This window comes from Pholcus phalangioides, unplaced genomic scaffold, assembly GCF_987345545.1.
Source record: "Pholcus phalangioides strain wild (caught in Gottingen) unplaced genomic scaffold, Ppha-v1.0 ptg000011l_1, whole genome shotgun sequence".
Lineage (NCBI taxonomy): Eukaryota > Metazoa > Arthropoda > Arachnida > Araneae > Pholcidae > Pholcus > Pholcus phalangioides.
The window spans coordinates 24,466,851-24,493,071 of NW_028301604.1; the positions used below are offsets into that span (position 1 = coordinate 24,466,851).

At 35.3% G+C, this 26,221-nt stretch overlaps 1 protein-coding gene across 4 annotated transcripts in view; it reads left to right on the top strand.

Annotated features, from left to right (window-relative positions):
- The first annotated feature begins 2,931 nt into the window (after nt 1–2,931).
- Nucleotides 2,932–26,221, top strand: part of LOC149080260 (uncharacterized) — a 178,841-nt gene continuing 155,551 nt past the window's right edge. For 2 of the 4 annotated variants that reach the window (XM_089239357.1, XM_089239359.1), the window contains exons 1-2: nt 2,932–3,041; nt 13,393–13,592. The gene's annotated coding sequence lies outside the window, so the exon portion shown is untranslated. Of the gene's footprint in view, nt 3,042–13,392; nt 13,593–24,022; nt 24,051–26,221 lie in introns of all 4 variants that reach the window. The other 2 variants (XM_089239358.1, XM_089239356.1) reach the window with 2 other exon arrangements.

The following is a 26,221-nucleotide window of genomic DNA, read 5'->3' on the forward strand; positions in this document are numbered from 1 at the left end:
TATTGTCAATGAAAGAAATTATTTAAAAAAAAATTTTTAAAAATTATTATTTTTTATTTGTTTATTCTATTTTATTTTTACTATTATTATATGAATTATTATTATTATTTCTTTCAGCCACCTCGTTGGGCACTCTGCCTGTTGTGGCCTTTGCCTTTGTATTATTTGTATTCAGAGTGAATAAAAATCTTCTATATTATGCCCCCCCCCCCCGTTTCGTTTAATAACGAAAAATGCCACAGTATAACATTGTGGCCCGCGTACTTTATAAAATGTTTCAATATGGCCTGCTATGCCTCAAAGGTTGAAGACCACTGCAGTAGACTCTCGCTAATCCGGTACGTATTAGACCACGGTGTGCCAGATTTTACCGAAATTGCTGGATATACTTTGAAGAAACCCATTGAAATAATATATGAAATTTCGTGCAAAGACATAGTCAGGACTTGATCAGCAATTAAGAAATATTAGAACGTGTTAAGGGGTTAGGGCATCAGGAGAAAAGTGACACCACACCACCTAAATATCCTGGACTACTGGACGTGCTGGATTAGAGCACGCCCGAATTCTCGAGAGACTACTGTAGTTGAATTGAAATGCTCAAATAAAAATTTATCAGATAATTTATATATTTTTAGTTTTGCTTGCCGTTATTTTTGGAGATTCTGCAATCTAAATCCTAAAGGAAATCTTGAGGATCGGCATGAAATTTTTTTTCATTACAATAACACACATTACAATTACATTAACAATAAACACTTTTCGGTCTGACACAAAGATGTTGTCTACCCAAGCCTCCTTGACCAATTCAAAAATGTAGTTTTTTTTTTTAGAAAGAAGGAAAAGAAACCCCCTTGATTTTTTTCAGCCGGGGAGGGAGTGTTAAAAGAGAAACAGAAAAATCACGTGATTCAGAATGCATGTCATTCAGCATTCATTTCAAACCCCACTTTTTTTTTGTCATATGGTCTTATGGTTCCAGTCATAGATTGCAAATGTATATGTGGTTTGAACCAGCTTATAGTATTTCATTCAAACAAGTGGGAGACAAAATCACAATAAGAGCTCTACTACATTCATTTTAATTAGTACGAGTGTCTCTTCCTGTCGATGTCGCCGCTTGCCGATAGCCATCTTGCCATCCATTATACTGTATACAAAAGCTTACACCAAAGCTGTCATATTATCGGCGCCCATAAAAGCATTTAATACTGTGGAATGAGACATCTGTTTATGCCTTCACTCCAATTTGCATTTCGGACAGACATTAGGACCTGCTGTTCTCACCCCTCCTCCTGCTTGTGCCCTTAGGGAAATACTGTTTGAAAATGACCCTCCCTGAATGATCGCTTTACAATGTCTCTTCTTTCTTTGTCGGGGAAGAACTGGCCCTTGAGAGCTGCGTCTTGTAAATTGTTCTTTTCTTTCAGTTCCCGTTTTTCTTCCATAACTCTTATACGTACAGTATACATAAAAAAAAAAAATTGCGGTTAAAAAAAAAATAGGGAGAGCAGATACTGTACTTAGTTCAAGAGATTTGTTGATGCGCATGTAAATTCATATGTAGGAAGAAGCACACAACTATTTTGAGGCCCCCCCGCTCTGCCGAGGCCCCAGGCGCGCGCCTCATGCGCCTGTGCGGTAATCCGCCACTGCTGGAAAAGACGGGACACATTTTACAGAAAAAGTCGGGCTGGTCAAAATTATAGCCACTGGATATAGCTACTCCAGTCGCCAGTACCAACACCATCTACAGCAGAAGACCTCCGCTCGAAGCTTTGACGTCCCTAAAGAAGTCTATTTCACTTGTAGCCATTATATATTGCAGGCCGACGCATGTGATATCTTTACCTTTTTTTTGCAATATATCCAATGACTATAGGTGAAATTATAGCCACTATGAGGCTTTTTGGATCACGTGATATCTCCCTTCTTTTTGAGGGACATACAAGGTAACCAATATGGCGACTTCATGTGCGATTCATGAAAGAAGCAAATCTAAATTAAAGAAACATAGAAATGAATCGTTTTTTCTTCTTTTCAATGGGAGCTAGAAATTTAGATTTTTTTTTTTAACTTCAAGTTATCGATCTGCCTGTTTTTTCTTCCAAAAATCCTTGATTAAAGCTGCGGTTCTTCGATGTAATTTATATAGGTTCATAATTAATTTAAAAACATCCTAAACTATTTGGATTGATGAAATTGGATAATATAAGACAATGCGGAGACATTAATTCTCATTTTCCCGCTTGAGAAGATATAAATAAAAATTTGAAATCAATGTTATTGCATGAATATCCACCTCAAAAGTGAGTCTGGCTCATTATTTTATATTTAATTTTCTAGACTTCGTATCTCTGAGCGAGCTTAATATTTCGAAAACCAAAGATTCAATTCAATTTTTAAAATCATAGAATGTGGCGGAAAAACCATTAAATTTCCGCATTTCTACGCTAAAATCGGCATTTTTAACATTGATCTCTATGGGGATCATCCAGTGTATGTCCCTCAGGAGTGATGCTGATGATGATTATGACGTCTATTCGAAAAGCCTCATAGGTGAAATTAAGACGCCTTCATATTCTACGTGTATATAGGGGTTCTAGTGTAATGTAAGGCGACTTGATAAGGGCCCCTATTGTAGTGGATGGCTATAGTAGTGGCTATAGTGAAATGTCGAACTCCTTAATGAAGGCGTCTTAGTGAAATGAACTTCTTCAATGACGTCACGAGCTTTGCGCGGAGGCCTTTCTGCTCGAAATACGGAAATGTCATGTCAAATACGGGTCATATGGTCACCGGATAACTGAGGAATATGTTATCGGTTATGATATTTATATGTTACGACTTTTTCAGTACTTTTACGACTTGATGGATGCATGCGCTTGCCAACAGATGACGCTCTCATAACCTCGAATACTCTCCCTCTTGTTGAGATTGTAGCCTTCATCTTTTACTCCTCGGCATCTCTGTCATCTTTGCCCTCATGATCAGATGCTGTGAGCGAGAGAGAATTCACCGCTCATTTATCTTCTTCCTAGGTTCGTTACAAGAGCTTTGCTTTCATCTAAATGTAAAAACTACGTTTCATAAATATGAAGATAGTTTTTATATGTTTGATATTTCTAATATTTTCCTAGGTTTTGAAGTCTTTTTTTTCTTTTTGTCCTGGGAAAGGGGGGGGGGGGGTTCCATTTGGTTTCTTCATCAGCATATGGTTACAGATTTATTTTTTTTTCCTACCTGTATTTAGATATAACATGGTATTTCCATTAAACACACTTCTTTGCTTAAATACTAATATATAATTTATATTTCTTTCGATTCACAGGTTTGTCATTTGTTTCTTTAAAATACACAGTTTGACATTTATTTTTCTTCTGTGGTAATAAAATTTGATTATGGAAAAGTTTCTATAAAGAAATTACTTTCTGATTATTTCTTTCAACTTCTTGACTTCATTATTTGCGTTGATATGTAAGTCTTATAATTTTTTTAATGCATTTTTGAAACTTCATAAGAACAATTATAGAATTGAAATGTAAAAAAAAAAAGTACTAGAATCATATATTTATCTTCTATTTGCAAATTCTCCAAAATTCAACTAAATGAGTCTTTTTCCTTTTGTTTTTTTCTGGTCAAGAGAGCCGAAAAAGGATATATAAAAGTTTAATTTTGTCCGAGACATTTTATTCTGTTAAAAAAATTTGAAAAGTATCACATTGTGGTCTTTCAGCTAGTTTAATGTTATCCACAATGATGAGCATTTAAAGTGCAGTTCATGCTGAAAGCATTTTTCAAAGAACAGAATATCATTTTATAAAATCATGAAGAATGAATCTTTTTAGATCTTTCTAAACAGATTTAGCTAAAGGAAGTTCAGGTGTGTGATATATATATGTATTGGCCACCTTAGTTTTTTTTTTATTAACATTTATTTCTTTGACCACATGATAGAAAACTTATATATCTTCTACCCATGCACTGCATGCAAGCTGCATGGCTATAATAATAAAAAAAAATTCAAAAATGAAAATTATTTTCAAAAAGTGAGATTTCAGATAGAACTAGAAGCAAAGTAAAAATAGTTTCATTGAGTTTTTAGTTGAAATTATTTACCACAAATACACAATTTAAATTATTAAAAAAAAGCTTAGAATTATTGGATTTCATGAGTACAAAATAATTCTTGTAAAAAAAATGTGACACACACACACACACGTCAGTGTAATGAAAAAGCTCATAGTTTTTATTCATGCTTCAGCTTTATAAATGTCGCAGTGCTAGGACAGATTGTTCCTTTCAAGGTTGATGAATTTTTCTTGCAGTCATCCTTTGTAAACCTGACAATGTATCCAATAATCATCAGAAGATTTTTATATATTATAGAGTTCATAACTGAAACAGGTCGTGTGTTATAGTCAAATTTAAAATTTCAGAAGATATTTCCTCTTCAACAATACACATGTCTAGTTCTTGGCATTTCTGAATGGTTATACAATTCACAATATCTAGTGGCTAGAGTGAGTGTAATATGTGAGGAGGTAAGCTTATTATGTGAATATGAAAAACCTTGGCCTAAAAAAAGCAGTCTTTCAATCTTTTCTCTCTCATCTCCCCCTTCTCAAAAAATTTCATCCCAAATCTCAGACGGAAAATATAGAAATATAATCTCAGGTGTAATATCAGAAAAATCCCCTCCCCACTGAACCAACCCATAGCATCCCAAGTTATATATCTGAAGATCATGGTCCCCACTTACTGTAAAGGGGGGCCCAAGGCCTTATTAAGAGCACCGTGGGCCCCCGGGCCAAGTGATTTTTCTGAGGCCCTGCTAGGCAAATTTACATGCAAACTCCTCGAAAATTTCAACTATATCTCACTTTTGTGAGGCCAATGGGCCATGTCCAGGTGAGCCCATGCATTAAGACGACACTGGGGCCCCAATCTATAATCTTTAGAGGTTTTCTGTCATATTCTTCACAGGCCCCAATAGGCCTATAGTGAGTTTATAGTGTGAAAAAACAAGAAAATTATAAGAATCGCCCCATGCCCCCACACTAGTCCTGTCAGTCCCACCCTTGGGGGGAGGGGAGCATGCTGAAGATTCTCTCCGCCCCACAATCCATTCCATCACCCCCTTCCCCAAGAGGCGATATCTGTCATTTTGGAGAATGCTGTCTCAAAGTATCACATCAAGGACCTTATGGCTTGCTTGACCATCTGAGATCAACTAGATGAGATTTTTGATTTCAACATGACCTGTCGCCATTTTACCTTTTCAACAAAATGTGCAGCCATTTCCAAACCCCTCCTTTGTGGTAAACCCACACTATTGCCATCAAATGGTATGAGAATTGCCAAATTTTTGTGTATTTTGCTGTGGTATCTATACCTTCCGTCATGGAGCAATTCGATTTTGTGTCATACAGTCCCTAATGTACAATTATTTACAGGAATTTCAAATTTAAAGGAATATTTATGTGTGTGAGCATAGAAATTTTTGGGGACCATACCCATTACCAAGGAAACAGATGTATTTTCTTGATATCTTGGGCTGAGAAAAAAAAACTATCTATCTCTCTACTATCCCACCTGGGGGCCATTTGCTGGAGTTAAGAGAAAAGCTAGTAATTAATGCCTCTACTTCAGTGCCTCATGCTATAGTGCATGAAATATGGAAGGCAGAGTCGTGTTTCCAGGGGTGTAGATGGTAGCATGCTTGCCCCTTTTGCAAGAGGGCGGGGATTCCAGTCCCGGCAGAGACCAGATGACTTTTCTTTTCGAGTTCACCTTGGCATAATATCCAGAAAATATCTGTTTCCTTGATATCTTCGGCTGAGAAAAAAGCTATCTATTTCTCTCTACCAAGTTTTGTATCGCTCAGACAAAGCCTATTTGCATTTAAATGAGACTGGGTCTTTCTGATGGTAATTGAGTTGGGGATTTTAAAAGGGCAATTCTTATGAAGTTCTCAATGCTAAATGTATATAAGTTCTACAAAATATGGTCTCTACAATTCACAAATAAACATTAAACAATGTTGTAATAGGCATTTGTGGCAGGAATGGAGATGTAAAGATTTCTTGGGGAACGAGAATATGATCATTTTGATCATTTGATCATTTTTTTGCACCACGGTCATTTTCTGCACACGAGGGCTAATTAGACCGGGACCTACAATTTATTGCCGATTCCGAACAGCAGGCTTGTTTTTTATACTCGTCGAGAGGTTGGTGCGCTAACCCCTTGATGGGGGACTCCCTGCGGTAGCAATTTTTTGCTGCGGTCAAGTCGCCGTTTTTTTTTGTTGTACCCCTGTGTCAGGAAAGTTTTCTGACAAGGACGAACCGGGTATCGAACTCGCGACACCTCTAAACATCCTTTGGTACTTTAGGCGAGCATCTTATCGACCGGGCTACCGCGCCCGAACGAGAATATTCTCTTGAATGTATGAATTTGAGAGTAATCAAGAATATTCTTTTTCTTAAAAAAATGAAAAAAAATTAGAGAATTTTTCACTTTTGCAAGCATTTAAAATAATACATTTTTTGGCATAATCACATTATTGCAACTTTTAGTTAGTCAAAAAATCTGAATTTTTTTTCTTCATTTTTAACCCCTCTAACTTATAATCAAACCTTCCTTCTGGTTACCTAATTCCACTAGAGACATTTTTATATGTTTTACAATGCTACTAAACCACACATGCACCTTGTCCACCGGTGCCGGTCTTAGATCTAGTGGTGCCCGGTGCAAAAACAGCCCCCCCCCCAGGTGCAAATTCAGAGGGATGTGATTCAGAGGAAGCAATTTTTACTAGTCATTACTGTCCCATAAAATACGGTACCTATTTATTCTACCATATTATCAGACTCTTGGTGTGGTGGTCGTTCCCACACCTCTTGGTTTGATATTAAGGGACGAAGAAGTCGGAAAAGCTTCTTCTAGAACGGGATTACTGCTATTTAACTAGAGTAAACAAGCATAAAACCCCAACTTGTTTGATTTAATTATGAGATTTAAAAACATTAAAAAAGCAAAACGTCACACATTTATGCAGGATACTCACAAAGGATCTAGACCTATCTTTTCTTCTTCATACTTATTTTAATTAAATTTTATGATAAAATTAATGTAGTGCACACATCAAAGCTGATAATAAAAGTGGTTAAATTAAAGTGAAATTACGTATGATTTCTTTCATAGTTATAAGACTCATGAACTTCATTTGAAATTATCCCTTTCATACCCAGTACTGAGAAACCGAAGGGGTAGGCAAACACCAGCTAAAGCACCAGGCCCTTTCAACTTCGGCAGGCCCGTAACTATTCTGAGGCAGCTTGGACAGTGCCCTGAGCCGAATGGGAGGGGGGGGGGCTTGTAACTCCTTTTTCGGAGCATAACTATTTCAAGGAGACTCCAAAAAAAGACTGCTCCCGAAAAAGAACGCTATGGCCCTGGGAAGGGGCAAGGCCATCTTAAGAGCATCATGCCCCCCCCCTCGGGCCAAGTGGTTTTTCTGAGGCCCTACCTAGTAAATTGTAGAAAATCTTAACTAGATCTCTTTTCGTGAGGCCCCTCTACTCTTGAGGCTCCCGGTTGGGCCCATACGTTAAGATGGCACTGGAAAGGAGTTGTTTTTTCTCTCTGTAGATTTTTTTTTTAACATCAGGGAATTCAGCTTTAATTTCAGCGATAACGCACAATTCTTGAAGTTTAGGCTGAACATCCGTGATGTTAAAAAAATAATATCTAAAGTGAAAAGAAGCAACCCGCACGTTTGTGCATATAGGGTCTAAAGTGATTATGCATAATCACCGGTAAAAGTGATAAATGTTGCGAAATTTATCAAACTTACCGAGACGATTGATGTTTGTGAGACTTGTACAGAGCAAACTGTTCTGAAAAAGGAGTTCACAATCTATGGTTCTATTATTTCGAATTTGCTCAGCTAATCGTAACTTCCAACTTTTCTTCCTACATCTTTTAATGGCAACAAAAGACCACTAACTCCTGGAAAAATCTCGCATTTCTCTTTCAGATGTTTTCTTTCCATTTCCTAAGAACTTTTAGTTCTAGAATACCAACTTGAAGTTAAAAAAAAAATCTAAATTTCTAGCTCCCATTGAAAAGAAGAAAAAACGATTCATTTCTATGTTTCTTTAATTTAGATTTGCTTCTTTCATGAATCGCACATGAAGTCGCCATATTGGTTACCTTGTATGTCCCTCAAAAAGAAGGGAGATATCACGTGATCCAAAAAGCCTCATAGTGGCTATAATTTCACCTATAGTCATTGGATATATTGCAAAAAAAAGGTAAAGATATCACATGCGTCGGCCTGCAATATATAATGGCTACAAGTGAAATAGACTTCTTTAGGGACGTCAAAGCTTCGAGTGGAGGTCTTCTGCTGTAGATGGTGTTGGTACTGGCGACTGGAGTAGCTATATCCAGTGGCTATAATTTTGACCATCCCGACTTTTTCTAGTAATACCAATGGAATAAAGCAATACATATTTTGCACCTCAAATTTTTTCTTAGTTTCAAAAACAGAATTGCGGGGTGAGGGTCATGATTCAGATTGTGAATATGGTTTGCCAAGCTGTTTAAAAAAATCAAATTTAATTTCCAACATACGTTCCTCATTAGTTTCTTCAAAGGGAAAAGATGTCTTTTTAGAGTCCCTTTGTGGCCACACCTTACCAAGGCCTCATAGACAGAGATACTGTCTAGGAGCCAAGCCTCCTATGAGGCTTTACTGTTACTCACCGGGTATAGTAATTATAATTTCCTCTCTTATTCCTTATACATTGAATCATCTTTTTTTTTATTAATCATTAATTCTTGAACCTTTAAGCACAATTGTAAGCTTCATACTGCATTTTGGTCAGGGCTTGACAAATCAAAAAAAAATTTAGGTGGCAGTCAAATTTCTTAGGAGCCAAGACAGATTTTAATCAAAATGAAATAATCTCTTGCATTTCTGATGTGGTCAGTGGTTGGGCGCTGATCTAAAGCTATGTGTTTAGGGGGGGGGGCGATTTATTCTGCAGCTTCATAAGGATCACTGTTTTTTACAAAACAGACATGTTTTGAAATATATGACATCCATATTTTTATGGGCATCTTTTTCTCCGCCACCTCGTTGGGCATTTTGCCTGTTGTGGCATTGTATTTGTATTTGTATCTGGAACAAGATCCATGAAACTCTGAAAAAATGTTCATTTGTGTATAAACGGTTTGTTATAATTTTCGATACACACACATACGCTGTACTCAGGGGCGGCTCGAGACAAAATCTCTACCAGAGTGGGACCTATTTTTGGGGCCCCTGACCTCACCAATTAAAAAAAACAACTTTTGTTTCAATCGCTTCGTTTTGATGCATTCAAAGGAACAGCGATATTTTATGTCATAACACACACATCATGTCGAATTTTTTTTTTTTTTTGCCCTTTTACCCTGGCGCTCCTTCTAGAGCGGGCAGAAATCATTTTCCCACTTTTCCGCCCTTTTACTTCGGACTTAATGCCCCTTGCCTCCTAGAGAGGGCAGAAATCACTTCTCCTAACTTTTTTTTGCCCTGTCTACCTCAGACTTGACGCCCCTCTTACAGCTGGCACATTTTTTTTGCCCTTTCACTTCGCATTAGACACCTTTCTAGAGCACATCCAGTCCACCGAGTTGCCCCTGGTTGAACTAATAGGAAAGTTTGGCGAGTCGGGAGACTGGCCAGTGATCGGTGGCACTAAAGTGCATGGGTTTTCTCATGTGAGCACATTTTTCTTCCTCCTCGTGTGACAGGTAGTAACGAGGCCCACGTGCAGGATCCCTATTTAAATGGTCAGCAAATCATCGGTTTTAATTCATTCATTGGTTTTTTTTAATATATTTATTTAATTTTTTTTTTGAAATGCTGTACTATATTGTCGATTCGATTCTGCGTTTTTAATAAAAGTAATATAAGTCTGGGAAAAAGAGGCATGAAAGGTCTCTGGATAAAAATCTTTCTCACATCAGAAGACACCTTTAATTCCTGTAATACAGCTCACAACACAGGAAACACTTTGGCTCTTGTTAGTAGAAAAATTGGGTGACCAAAGGTGATTCCTCCATTGTTTTCATTTTTTACTGCACAACAAAAGAGAAAGAAATTGCGTCTCCCCCAATATCTCCTGCAGGGGTAAATGAAAAGAGCTCAAGAGAAAGCGTGTATTTTTATCTGACCCAAATCGCTATGTACTGTACGTATATAGGTGCACTGCCGATCGATTTTTTTTCTTATTTACGTTTCTTTTCAAAAAATAACCATAATATTATATACACACAAACCTCCAATTTTTTTTCACATCTCGGTCATTTTTCATGTATATTTATAGTTATTTTTTTAAATAAGTATCTTAAACATATTTTTCTAGTAGTGTATATTTAACACGTTTCGGCGGCCCTTCTCATTTCGCGCCCGGTGCAACCACACCGGTCACACTGCCCTAAGACTGCCCCTGTTGTCCACATTCCTCTGCAGAACTTCTAACGAATTGGTGCGCTTGTTGGAATGTGTGTGTACGTGTAATGGATCTGATGTGAAGTTTGATTCTGTGTAGTGCGGCATCTGTTTTTCTAACTATGAGTGAAGTGTAATGATTGAATAATTGTATCGTTGTAGGCCTGCTGCTCTTTTTTTACTGACAGTTTTACAACAATGATCAAAAACTATGCATGTTAAAAACATGCTTTTCAGAAATAATAGAGGTCTTTGAACTGAAACATGTGGTAAAGTGAAAATTTTTCGATTCTATATTTCTTGGAAAAAAAAGTAACCAGGAGAAGGACGTAATTCAAATACTTGCCTCTTTTTTTCCTGAATAAATCTAATTTGTGATGTAATTTCCAATTCTAATTAATTTGAAAGTTCAAGTAATGGTAACATAAAATTTGATTGGTTCAAGTTTTGCACAACACCAGTTACCACATATGTTTTCAAATATCACAAATGGGGAAAAAAGTGGAAAAGCCAAAAAAAAAAAGTTATTTGGTATTATAAACTATATATAGTATGAATGGTGATTTGGTTGAATAACTGAATACCAAATATTTGGCTAATGTTTTGGCTACCAAATGTTCTACAGCTGAATATCAATTTTCTTAAAATTTATCACAATTATAAATAAAATTGGTGTTTTTAATTGAAAATGAAGTTATGATTGAAGTTAAATGATTGATATTAAATTTTAATTATGCAATTTATTATTTAAATAAATATTAAAAAACTGGTAATTAAAAGATTTTTATGACCATGATACTGGCAATCAAATTTAATGATATATTGTATTTTAATATTACTTTTCTTTGCCACTTTTGGCTCCTTCATTTAGTGAACTTGCTCATTTCCACCTTATTGCAGTAGAATTCTATTTTCAGTTTCATATTTTCCTTATACCAGAAATTCCACCTGACATAACCTCTTTCACAGAAAGGGATGTACACCACACAATAAAATATCAGTAAAATTTCAATTTGTGGGAAAAATTCCAATTAATATAATTTTTTAAATTATTTTGATGTGCTTAGATTTACACAGGCATTCAGCCAAACCGAATATTCAGCAAAAGGGCAGAATACAGAATAGCAACCGAATATTCATTCCATCTCTACTATAAACTATTGATAAAAACATTTAAAATTATTAAAAAGATCAAGTATGAAAGTATACTCTGGTCCTATAAATATATATTACTTAAAATAAGATAATTTTATTTGAAGATAGAGTTATCATTTTAAAATTGGAAAAATGGGCTGGAGACAGCCAGGAGAAGGACGTTTTCTCAACAAATGAAAATTTGTTCAAGCAAATTTTAACAATCTATTAATGAAAAAATTATAAATACAGTTTGCAATACATCAGAGACAGGAATATAAATAGAAAATGATTGAAAAAAGTTGTATGCCATATATATATAATTTTTTTTTTTAACGTAAACTGCTGGGGGGACACAATTTTAGCCAAATTTGTGAGAATAACCCATATGGATATCTGACCAATAACTGTCTCAAGTGGCCATCAGTTGACATCATGGCTCCTACAGGGCGGAGAAGGAGCTGACAAGGCCCTGGGACACCATGTTATGTTAATTTTTTTTAAACACTATAAACACATTGAAATCAACCATGGCAATTTGTTTTCCACTATGCAAAAATCATCTCCTTTGAATTAGATCTTCTTTCAAAATGATACATATCAACCGAATATGAAACTTAATATTTGGAACTTCTGAGTAATATGTCATTACTATAAAAAAAATTTTGAAATAAGTCCATATGAAAACCTTATAGTTTTAAAATGTACTGTAATTATTATTCTTCAACTACTATAATTTTGCATGTTAGCTAATTACTTATTCAATATTCAATTAAATCAACGAGAGCCACCCTCAAGGGCATTGAGGAGAGATTACCACGAAAGCCACCTTCATTATGCATGAAAGAGCATGTGGTAATATAAATGAAAAAAGAGTTAAATTTTTTAAAACAATAAAAAAGTTAGTTGTGTTTCAACTATTGAAATGGTAATTAATATTTGAAATAATACAATAAATAAATGATAATTAAATGACCGCAGAGCTTTGCTATCAAATAATTATCATTTATTTGTTGTATATAGCTTAATAACTTAGTTTTTAGTTACATTTTGTTTTTTCCATTAATTATAATTATTTTAATTTTATTAATTATAATTATAAATGCCTTGCTTTGGTGCCTATTTCAAGCATTTGTAGTGTTTTTTTGCTTACCTATTTTGGCCATTTTTAGTGTCTGAACTTCTGGGCTCTATTTTTAATTTTATTTTTAAGAAGATAGAACTGTTATTTTTTCAATGGACATAAATTCAAACAACACTCATATTTATTTGCGAGTTTTTCAATTGAGCCATGTTGGTTTTATTTCCTTGTTTCAAAGTTTTAATATTGATTTCAATTTCATTTTTTCTTTCTATTAGCAATGAATTCCTTGTTCTTATTGTTGCTGCAACAATTTTAGGAGGCAACTTTTGTCAGACACATTCCATTAAATGCTCCTTTTTACAATGTGACAGCACTAATATTTTCTGTTGACTTTATAACACAGTCCTATTTATCTTAATATTTGGGCAGTTCTGAAAAAATTCTCCCAGTGGTGTCTCTTTTGTAGTTGTCAAGTGATGATGCTGAAATTCACATCATAGCTTTTCTTTTTGTGCATCTTCAAATACGGTTTTCTTCTATTTTCCAAAAGTGAAGCGGATGAGTTTTTGCAAGCTTTTTGTTGATTTCAGAAAGAATGCTTTGACAACCATACTGATTGTCAATTTGGCATATGTAATAAATGTTTTAATCCATCTCACAACAGGACTCAGCAGATCGCAAGCTTTTTAGTATATCGATCCAGAATGCAATAATCAATCACTACTCATGCTATTGTGAATGTAATTAGAGTTGGAGTACCTATTGAAGAATGGGTTTGTGTCCTCCAAGAATGGATAAGTTCAACTTTGATTTTTTGCACAGTTATTGCAGAGAAATCAAAGAAAATAGAGTAATCAATATATAGTAAGTAATATATATATATAGTAATCAATTTACTATAATTGTTATTTTTTGAAACTTATTCCTAAACATGTAGCATTTTATAAATATTTTTTACATGTTTATTCACCAGTAAAATCTTCAAGGTGAAGTTATTTACAGTAGTAGTCCTTCCAAAGAATAAATTCTCATTGAGAATATTTATAATATGCAGGAAGCATAGCAAACAGGGGGTAATGGCATTTTACTGACAAACTGTTGATCCTAAAGGTCATAGGCGGAGATAGACTTGGAAGTCTGGGGGGGGGGCACGTTCATTATTGCTGGGGGGCATGATGATGATGATGTCAATTCATCTGTATATATATGCATTAGATCAGTCGACTGCCCCCCCCCCCCCGTATCTCCGCCCATGCTAGAGGTATACTTTCAATCAGGAAAAGTTTTCAAATAACGTGGTAGTACTCAGATATGCCATTCATGTTTTAAGGGGCTGTATATTTATTAAAATAAAAAATATTAACTTTCCATACAGTCCCCGTGTGCCCCAAAACCCAATTAGAAAGTTGTCTGGCCTCTCCTGATGCCAACAAAAAAAAAATTCCACGTTTCTAAGTGTAATATTCACCGAGATATTTGAAAAACAGGAAATTTGGGAAAGAGCAGCATTAAATGAGAGTAAAACGGTTTTCCCATATTTAGAGCTGTTTTTTCCCAACTTTCCTCCGTTTTTGAATTTGAGTATTTCAGTGAATATTGCACTTAGAAACGTGGCTATTTTTCGTTGGCATCAGGATAGACCACACCACAACTTTCTAATTTGGTTTTGGAGCACACGGGAACTGTATGAAAAATTAGTTTTTTTATTTTCATAACTATATAACCCCTTGAAACATGAATCATGTGTCTGAGGTGTTACCCTTATCTATTTTTGCGCCATTTTCATTTCTTATTGCCACCAGCATCTTAGGTCTCATTATATCGTGTTCATCATGATTGAAATTTATTGAGCCGAAGCCCTGTTCCTCATTGTGCATCCTTTGCTTGGGAATATTTAAATTTTTTTTTTATAGATGAGCATTCTTGAGTCAGATGAAAAACACTTCAGTTTTTGACAGAATTCGGCATGATACCTGCAAAAAAATATAGCTTCTCGCCAGGGTTGTTTGGTTTAAACTTTGGTTTTAACCAAATGGTTTTTTCAAAAAATCAAATGAAAGTGGCTTAAATATCATTTTTTCCTTGAAAAATATATTGGTTCATTATGAGCCAAAACTTTTCATTTTTACCACATTTTAAATTATGGGGGGAACATTCTGATGGTGTAAGTTGGTAGTAGTGGTTTTTTTTTTCCTTCAAAAAGTCTCATAAACAAAAGTGGCCTGAATATATATTTTTTTTTTTATGTGAAGTGTCTTAGTTATTTAAAGTTATATACAGAAGCCAAAATTTCTCATTCTTACCACATTTTCTAACCTTTGACTACATTCTGATGCTCTATCTTTAGCAAATTCATGAATAAGGATTGCATCACACATCTAAATGTAGTGATGCATTATCTCACAAGGTTTCTTTTTCCCTTCACAAACTTTTTATTATAGTTTTTGCAAAATAGCTTCCTAATTTAGCATACTGAAAGTAACTGGAGAAAACATCTTTATATATGATTAATAATAACATTAAAAGAATTTTCAAGCACGAAGTAATCCATTGAGTTAAGCAAAAAATAATTAAATTGCAAAAGTTGGTTTTTGTTAAAATGTAAGAAATATTTATTGATTAATTAATATGGGAATAGTGTTAATTACATTAATAAACATTTTATTTTAATTAATTATTAGAAGTGTGGATGATTTTTCAGAAATTTTATTGTTTTTAATGTTAATACTATTTGAAACAAAAAACTGGTTAAAAAACCAAAAAAACCTGATTTAAACCAAAAGAACCCAGTTTTTTGGTTTTTTTAAAAAAAAACGTTTTTTTACCAACCCTGCTTCTCGTCCAGAATGTGCCACTAGCATGGTTTCAAACAGCAATCGTACCAAGAAAGTTGGTTGGTGTTGGATTTGCCAGAATATGAATTCGTAGCCCAAATGTGATATGTCTGTGAATCCTGTAGCCAATACTTTCTTCATTGGTTCTAGATTCCCTCCTCGCGATGTTATAGCTTGCCAAAAAAGAGGAGTGTCAGATTTCTTTTTTGTCTGTCATCTTGATTATCACGATGTTGAAGATGTTTGGTGAGCAAAAAAATCCAGGTCCCCAAGAAGGAAAACTTTGGCGGAATTGGAAATCGCCAAATTTGGCAGAACCCTGCTTATGGAATCTTCGCCATTATAAATATTCTTGAGAGTGTCTAGGAGGACTACTATTGTAAATAACTTTTATATTATTCTTGATGAGAATATATTCTCAGGGTAAATATATATGATATGTTCTGCCAAATGAAAGGGGATCATAGATGAGCCCAAGTGGAACATGAAACACCGTACCAACCCTGTCCTATCGCGATAGAACTGTTTTCAAGTTATGGTTGATAATCGATTATGAGAGAAAATATGTCAAGTCCAAAATAACGTATTTTGAAAGAGCAGAAGAAATCCCATAAAATGACATGAATTTCATAGAAATATTTGGATTTGATAGCAAGCTACAAGCGTTGAAAGATTGACAAAGTTCAAAATCGAATTGTTGCCAAAATTTTTCATTGCTAAGGGGCCGTTCAAGTATAACCCAAGCAAATTTTTAGCCATTTTTGACCCCCCCCCCCCCGTCAGCAAACTTTCGTCATCAGCTCTGCCCCTCTGAATCCTAACGCATATTGGTGGGATCAGAGACGTACACAGGGGGCATGGGGGACTCACGCATGCCCCCCCCCCCATGATCAAAAATTTAATTTTTTTAATCCAAAAAAATATTTTTTTAATTGAAATTTCTGAAGAAAATACTTTTATATGTTGTTATAATCAATTTCTGTTAATTTCAGTGTTGGGTGCGGTAGCCCAGGTCGATAAGATACTCGTCTAAAGCACCAAAGGATGTTTAGAGGTGTCGCGAGTTGGATACCCAGTTCATCCTTGTCAGAAAAATTTCCTAACACGGGTACAACAGAAATGGCACCAACCTCTCGATGAGTATAAAAAACAAGCCTGCTGTTCGAAATCGGCAATAAATTGTAGGTCCCGGTCTAATTAGCCCTCGTGTGTAGAAATGACCGTGGTATGACAAAAATGGTCAAATGATCAATTTCAATTTTATTTGAAGGCTATGAACTCAAAAAATTTATCTTTAATAAATTCATTGCGACCCATCCTCTAAGCCATATAATGATAAATCGCATAAAGGCCCTTAGCCCGCAGACCAAATATGGCCCCGGGGGTTATCTGATGCAGCCTGCCCTCCTCAAATCTAATTGTGTAAAAATGAACTAAGCAGCACATTTTTACAGATCGCTTAAGTGTCCAGTGGTACAATTCCAGAACATTTAAGCGGCCTGTGGCACATTTAGAGATCCCTTGAATGGTATGTGACATAGTTTTAGAGCACTTAAATGGCCTCCAGTGCGGTTCTACATCACACAAGTTACCTGCGGCACATTCTCAGATTATTTAAGTGATTCGCTGCATATAATTACGGATCACTTGAGTGATGCATGGCACAGTTTCACAGCACTTAAGCAGCCGGGACACATTTCCAGATCACTTGGATCCGCGAAAAATTTATAGATTACTAAAGGGGCTCTGTAGGGCACTTTTCAATAGGGGGGAATGTTACTTCAAGTGCCCACAAACTATCAAAAGGTTTTTCTCGTTTTGGCTGACCGAGAAAGATGCCATTAAGAATATTTCATATTTTCATAAAGGGTGGTTGATGACGTAAGCATTATCCAAACTCCCCCCCCCCCCTTGTCATCAAAAGTCAGCAAATCGGAAACCCCCTCCCCCATCGATGATGACATAATACTTGAATGGCGCCTAATTCTGGAAACACCCTTCTAGCTACAATCATCAAATTTACCAAATTACCAAAAGCTTGTCCAGCTTTCGAAAGAATCCGCAATAAACCATATCAGTGATCTTGTTCAAAAGAAATTTAGTCTTTTGTTTTCAATAAATCACTGAAATCGGCATTTGTTAAAGTAATTGAAGCGCTCATTTTTTAGAAACCCCATAAGTGCAGAATTTATAATTTTGATATAATTAAGAAAAACCTTTTAACTTGACTAAAAACAGATGAACAGATATTTTTTGTGAAAACATTCCTGAATGTGAAGGACGGTTCTATACATAAAATGGAAACGTGATACAGTGAAACCTGTCTAAGATGGACACTGCATGAGACGGAAACCTGTCTTAAACGGAACAGAGATATATAGTCTCATGAATAACTAATGCTTTTTCAATCATAAGAAAACTGTCTAACTCGAAAACGGAAGGCATATTTATTCAATTTGTAGATACAAAACCTGCTAAAATGGAAAGAATGTTTGCCCAAGTGCAAGTTTTTGTCTTTTGGATAGGAGGAAAATTGAGTCTTTCTGATCCCCATTTTGTTAAGCGAACTCTTTCACTTTTTGGAAACACTATGAATGCTTATTATTTATCTGAACTGGTTCTGGAGGTCGGGCTTGAGAGGAAGGGAAGATTTACTATTCAAAATTTAGTAATGGCTTGTTTAGCATTTCTTTTATGATGGAAGTGGTGACTTTTGTTAGAAAACACTCCTATTTCTTAGAAAAAGGTTGATAATTTCGGGAGAGTAATACGTGAGGAAGACTGAATTATTTGTTCACAATTTAGCGTTACCAAGTTTTGGCTACTGCAGAGATTTTCATTCAGTGTAGAGATGGCCACCTGCAACAAGAAACGTGTATTGAATTTGAATACAAAAATAAAGTTCGTAGAGGCGTAAAAAAAATTCAAAATTTTTAAGTGTTACAGATGTGTAGAATCTTTCTTTCACAAACGTTATTGCTTATTGGTTGTTGATCTCATTGTCACTGTTTTTTTAAAAAGTATCTAATGTCTCAATTTTTATTTTAAATACAGTGGAACCTCGCTACAACGATACTCGATACAATGATATCCTTTACTACGATAAATCCCTCTATAATGATATTTTAAGATTTTTAAAAAAACCACTAAAAAACCAATATTTTTTTATATTTTTCTCAGAATCATTTCGAATTTAACTTTAACATCGTCACTTGTTTTCCTTCTTCTGAAGGCAACTGATAACATCAATATTTTGCACTAAAAATCATTGAAAGCTAAAGTAAGTTATTGGTATTGCTACTTTCTGTGTGAGACACAAAAGTGCAATGCGGTAAACTTCTTTACAGAGGCAATGCATCGTAGTGAATTTTTATAATAAATTAATCAACTACAATTTTTTGCGGCGAATAAATACATAAAAGTGCATATTCTGATGTTATTAACAATGTTGATGTAGAAAATATGGCAACAGCAGCATAAATTTGATCACGCTTAAGGATAATTTCGCCTCTCTATACAACGATAATCCCTGTACAACAACATTTTTCTTGGTTTGCAGAATATCATTATATCAAGGTTTCAATGTGTTAAAAAAATTTTCAACAACAAAAAAACAACATTCTAGTTGGGGTTTCGGGGCACACAGGGATTGTATAAAAAGTTCATTTTTTTATTTTAATAATTACACAACCCCTTGAAACTGTGAATTACATATCTGAATACTACACATTATTTGAAAACTTTTTCTAATTAGAAGTATACCTCTAGGATCAACTGTTCACCAGTAAAATGCCGAACCCCCTCTTTGCTATGCACCCTGTGTGTATATACACTCGTGTGCAAAATTAAGAGAATTAGCACATTATGTCAAATTTCTGAAAAACTAGTGGACAGATTTTAATGGAATTTGGTACGAATACACATTTATATATAACAGGGAAAAAGAGATGTACCATACAAAATTCATAATATGCACACATGATTGTCAGTAAAGCTCATCATTGCAGGAATGTCCAAAATCCATGTTGCGAGATTGAACCAAAAATGAGTGTAATATGGGGTATGGTCCCTTCTCACAGTCAGACAGGTCGCACATCGTGACAGCATACTGGACACGAGGCAGTTAAGGAGTCCCTGTGGCAATCTGTCCCACTCCTGCAGCAATGCAGATTTTGGTTCTAGGATGGTTCTCAATAGGGGGATGGTGAGATGCGATTGCTCTCCCAAGAGCGTCTCAGACATGTTCTGTAGGGTTTAGGTCAGGAGATCTGACTGGCCAATCCATACACTTTCCAGATAATCATTAACCAGGTGAGCCCGATGTTGTAGACGAGCGTTGTCGTCCATGAACAAGAACTGAGGGCCCACTGCTCCTCTGAAAAGTCTAACATAGGGCTCTAAGATCTCTTGTCTATACTTCCTAGCAGACAGGGACCCTCATTCAAACACATGGAGGGATGTGCGGCCGTCAAACATGATGCCTGCCCAGACCATGACACCTCCACCACCATAGTGGTATATTTCCCTGATGTGGGAGGGATGGTATCGGGTACCAGGCTCTCTCCAGATGAGTGTACGTTGAGAATCAGTGTCTAGGCTGAATCTCGACTCATCTGTGAAGAGCCTGGTGCTCCACTGAAGTCTGGTCCAAGGCTGATGTTGTGTGCACCATGCTAAACGCGTTCTCTTGTGAGCTGCAGTTAGCGGGACACAAACAGTGTGTGTAGGTCTACGCCAGAAGCCCTCTCTCATGAAGCCTTAGGGCAACAGTAAGCCGTGAAACTCGAGTTCCAATGGTGACATGCAGCTCACATGAGAGCTGTGATGCTGTAGCAGTCCTGTGGCACCACGCTGAAAATGCCAAATAACGATCCTCATTGGTCGCCGTGGCTCTTCGACAACCTTGTCCAGGTCTTCTCGATATGGATCCAGTGTCCTGAAACTGTTTCCACTAATTGCATACGACACTGGGCGTAACATCAAGCTCTGTAGCCACCTGCACTGTTTGTGATTGCCCTGCCTCCAATCTACCGACGATTTTCCATCTCATTCCGTCATCTATACATTTGTGACTACTCATTTTAGCTGATAGCTTATAAAATTTGCCAAACTCTTGCGAAAAACACAGCGAATGTCGCCAAGGAGTATGAGCACAAGAATCATGGAAAACGCTTCGTGCCGTATCATCTTTTCCGTGGTCACAGCTCTACCCATATGCACGTGTACAACACTGAATATTACTCAAAGAGTATACTCTTGAGTATATACTCTAGTATACTCAAAGAGTATACTAGAACTGGCATACTTCTGCCGTTATTAGTACCTTTGGTTCAGTACTTTTTGTGAAATAGACACAATGTGCAAATTATCTTAATTTTGCATGCGAGTGTAAATTGCGGTATAGTGTGTATATATATATATATATATATATATATACACAGGGTGGGTAACTATCAACCGCCCAATAATTACACATGTGATTTCTTGTGAAAAACTGATATGGGAAAGTGTTTTCGCAATTTTTTTAAACTGAACAATGATATAACCCTAAGAAATCGAGAAAGTAAACCAGTTTCTTTTCCCTCTTTTGTTGTATGTGTGTGTGTGTGTGCACTTTTCAAATTTCTATGCGGTTGTTAAATATATATTGCAGAGTTTTTTGAGTTCATCCGTGAGATTAAAAAAAAACTACTGCCCCAAAAATTCTGAAATTTTGCTCAAATGTGTTACTCCCCTTTTGCATTAGTAAAATCAACCTCAGATTTAGAAATTAACCTAATTACTTTTTAAAACAAATATTGAATTCTCAGATTTTTGAAATCTATACATTTTTCCAAGCTTTAAAATTCATAAAATTTTAATGGATGATCAGATATCAAAGTTCAAGATACATCTACTAAAACATGCCATATAAATATTTCTACAAAATTTCTGGAATAATAAGTTTTTTCATATCTTAAACAGAAGAAGTCAAGAACTGAAATTTGTGAAAATTGCGTTCAAAGCATTTTTTGTTGTTCACATGTTCACAATTCATTAATTTTAAATTTTATTTTGAAAAAAAAATTAACCCGATTAACACAAAATTTTTTGCATTTGATTTTCACAATGGAGTGAAATATTTTTTAGTCATGTTTGAAAAATCGACTTCAGGGGTCATGGCATCCCCTCAAGGACCATAAGGTTGCTAAGAGTAAATATTAGTATGTAATTGTTATTTTAGATTATTATTGATTTGACAGTTCTTTTTTTTTTCTAAACGTTCCCATTTACGTAATTGCGTTCGGCATATGTTCTATTTTGACATTCTGTATAAAAAATGCAGATAAGGTTATAATTAAATACGACAGTCACCAATTTTAACATGGGGGGAAAAATGTTTCCCTTAGTCGTGAAAGGGTTAAATGAATAAAGTATCTCCAACAATTTTGAGAGGTGCGATTTTTTTTCCTCAGTTCCAATTCAGAAGTTTTGGAAGATTTATATGTTGCATCACAGCTTTTGATTCTAATTCTGCAACACAACTAACTGAGTAACACACAAGCATAATGAATGAAATTGATCACAGTTACAAATTGTCATGATTGATGATAAAAATTTTTATGGCATCTCATTTATGTTATGAATGTGTGTATGAAACAGTAAGCCCCTGGTCTGGCCCCAGCAGACATTAAAGACATGGTTTTCATTTTGAAAATTAAGAGCCTGGGGGGGGGGGGGTAAGCATGATTTTTCGGAAAAAGTTTAAGAAACGAAATATATATTACATACATACATTTAAACAAAAAAAATTAGTGCCAAGGGTGGCGACATCCTGAAGTTCATCCCTATTAAGAGGGGGGCCCAGGGGAACTGACCCCTTATAAATAAGCCTCCTTTCCTGACATGACAAGCACAATTATTTTTAATTGGCCATTTGTTTTTTCACAGTTTGACCTAATTGGTCCTTGCGGCACAAAAATCAAAATCCAATCCAATAAATATGCCCCCGAATAAATCTTCATCTGAAAAAATGACCAAGTTTTGCGCGAATCATGCAGGCTGGAATAAATTTCAAAGTAGTCCAAAACTTTCTTGTGAAAAGGTATAGTAAAAATTTATTAATATTTGAGCACGATAAAAATCAATTGCAGTCAAGGAAATGAAAAATCTTCATTACAACATGCAGAAATCGGTATGAAAATGTGACTCGATGAATAATCAATAGAAAATATCTGAAACCACTAATTATTTTGAATATTCATAAAATGACTAGTTTGATTGAAAGTTTCTGATCAAATCGTTATTATTTTACTGTTTTTACAAGTCACTTTCATCAAGCTACCATGTTTGCTATCTTCGTTGAAGTTTTTTTTTACGTGTGACTGTTTGAATGAAATTTTAAAGTAACTCAAAAAATATTGCCCTGTTTCATTGATCAACTTGTAATCTGATTAAAACGACAGCATATCAAAATGGTCGCATAGTAAACACAACGCACTGTGTGCACCATCCCTGAAAAAATTTAATTCGATAGTGAAAGAGAACAAATTACATTTTGGCAAAAAAGTGTTGATTTGGTTAAAATTTCTAAGTAGATCTCATTTGGCTAACACTTTGCAAATCTGGTGATAAATTTTCCAGTATAGTGGATGGTGCCCGAGTGGCATGGTGGTAAGATACTCGTCTACCATCGTGAAGGTTGTTGTCTGGGTCCCGGGTTCGAACCCAAGGGAGGATATAGATAAGATATTTTCCCTAACGAACTCGAGGCGACCACCGATAGACAGCGCCTTCACTTCCAACCCATCTCACTAATGGCAGTAAATTGCAATATAGCGATATGGCCAGAGTTGGTGTTTGGTGAAGTAGTAGTATAGTGGATGAAACTAACACATAACTACGAGGTTATAATATCACACTACATGGAGAGAAAAGCGCCAATCTTGAAGGAAGAAGGCCAAACTTGGCTTCTAATGGGATTGAATATTTCAGTTAATTTTCAAGAAGTGACAACCCACTGCTGGCTGAAAAATTTACTTTCGTTGGGTGTTTGGCATGTAACAGACGGTTAAAAAAATGACATGTCACAAAAATTCAAAGCATCATAACTCATTAAATATTCGTCGGATCCTAAAACGGGAAACATTTTTCCATATTAGTTTTTCACAAGGAATCACATGTGTAATTATTGGGCAGTCAATAGTTACTACCCTGTATATATAGATAGATAGTCGGAATCTTCTCTTATTTTAACTTCAGATGTCTGCCAACTCAAAATCATGCTATAAAATTCAGCATAGTCTCTGTGGTATATTCAGCAATCTTTTACAGATTATTCTTTTTTTTTTCTTGTTGATTGGGATTTTTCCAGCAAGGTTGTCTTTCGTAGTTGTCAGTTCAAGAGGATGAGTGGTCTTCCTCAAAGTAAATGTTAATGTGGTCAAGCCATTAATGAACATCTTGACTTTTTTTTTCCAGGTAAACCATGGCGGAAGACAAAATGATCGTACGTAGGTACTTTATATAAATGTGATTCTCTTCTCCTTTCTGACGTTCTGTCAGATCTAATGGTTTTCTTGAATGAGCACTACTTTTCAAAGATACTTATCTCGTATGTTTTTGCTTTCCACACATTAAGTAGAAATTACTTCAAATTTCACTCAGAATTTCTTTGGTGCCAAGTTTGAAACACTTGACGAAAAATTTGCAATTGATTTTGTCAGGAAGAGTTTTCTGAATGATTGTCTTACCTTTGTAGGTGGCATATTCTTTACCCTAAACTTGTGATTTGTATATTATATTATGTTTGTAAGTGCCTGGATTAACGACTCCTTTTCTTCAGCGTTTCCATGTCCGATTAAGATTCACTAGACACTTTTTTCAAACTTAGAAAACACAGAATGAAAAATAATTACTAGAACCCTAAAAAAACTTTCAAAAACCAGAATAATCAGAACTGATCTGTTTAACCCTTTTTAAATTGCATAAAACCAATGATGAGGAGGGGAACCACCAATGACGTCAGTGTTGCTAACTGTTACAAGTTTTTGGAACAGAAATCCCATAAATGATGATGTTTGTGGGTTTTCAAAATGAGGGTATGGGGGTATACAAAATGTTTTTTCAGTGGGTTTCTACACCAAACGAAGCGTCTATCAATCAACTACAAGAAACCAGTATTAACTCAATTTCAAGTTTTTTGTCAGTTATGGGGTTTCTGAAATAAGCACTTCAATTGTAAGTTTTAACAACAATTCTATTTTTTAATTCAGCACTCTCTCAGCACTTGAAGCTCGCCATTAAATACAGATATCCTGTAGGAAAGGTAATGTCACCTTATAGGATTTTTTCTGCAAAATCAAATTATCACCAAAATCTGTACCCAAAAATTCTGAATTTTCATTGTATATCTACTTCGACCAATGCCGATTTCAGTGATGTATTGTGAACAAAAGGCTAAATTTCTCATAAAACACAACACCATTATGGTTTATGTAGGCTCTTTCAAAAGCTGGTACAATGGACAAGGTTTTGGTAAATTTGAGTGATTGTAACTAGATGGGTGTTTGCAGAATTGGTGATGAAAAATGTTGGCAACAATTCAATTTTGAACTTTTGCAATTTTTCAGTGCTTGTAGTTTGCTATTAAATCCAGATACTAATTAAATCCTGAATCTAATGATGATGTAGGATTTTTTCTGCTCTTTCCAAACATGTGCTTAGTTTGCATGCAAGTCTTTCAGCAACTTCACAAATTTGGGTTTTATTAGACTTGACATATATATATTTTCCACAATTGATTATCCGCCATAACTCAAATGATTTCAGATAGGATAGGGTTGGTAAAGTATTTCATGTTCCACTTGTGTGCTCGTCTAGGCTATCAGCCCCTTTCATTTGGCAGAACAAGTCATGTTCGCCCCGTATATTACTATAAATATACTTAATGAGTAATTTATAACAGTAGGCCTTCCAGAGAATATTTTTGAGTATTCTCCTCAATGAGAATTTTTTTTTAGAGTATTCTGCTAAAGATTACTACTAAGAAATTTACATCTCTAGGCAGGAAAAATATTCATAAAAGGTATTTTTATAAGAAAAGTTTGAAAATAAACAAAAAATCATCTCTATAGTTTATTTTTGAAGTACTTTACAAATTCCTCCCTCCATATTCGCTTATCCCATTTTCCATCCATTTCGACCATGGCTGAGAAAAAAAATTAAAAACATTGATAGAATCCAAGTTTCACTGATCAGTAAATTGCTTGATGTCACCCAATTGAATTTTGTCTGATACCATCCAAATAGCCTGCAACATTCAGATAAACAAGGAGCAATTTTGCAGATATATATGGCTGCAACTACATTAGCAGCAGTAGAAACTAAATACATCAACTGTAAGAGAAATTTTAACACTCTAAATTCATGCTTTAGGCCTACTCTACATAGCAAAAAACATGAAGAAAACAACTTTATGTACACATTAAATATAGCAGTGGCTCAACTGTTTGGTTTTGATGAATCTACTGGCCCTGCGGCAATTGCTGCCTAAACTGGAAAAGTTCCTAAACTGTTCTTGTATGATACCTGACACTTTCCCCTACCCACCAGAGACAGCTTCTGCCCCCTCACAAAAAAAAAAAAAACAAAGAGCAAAAGTTCTAAAAAGCAAAGTGC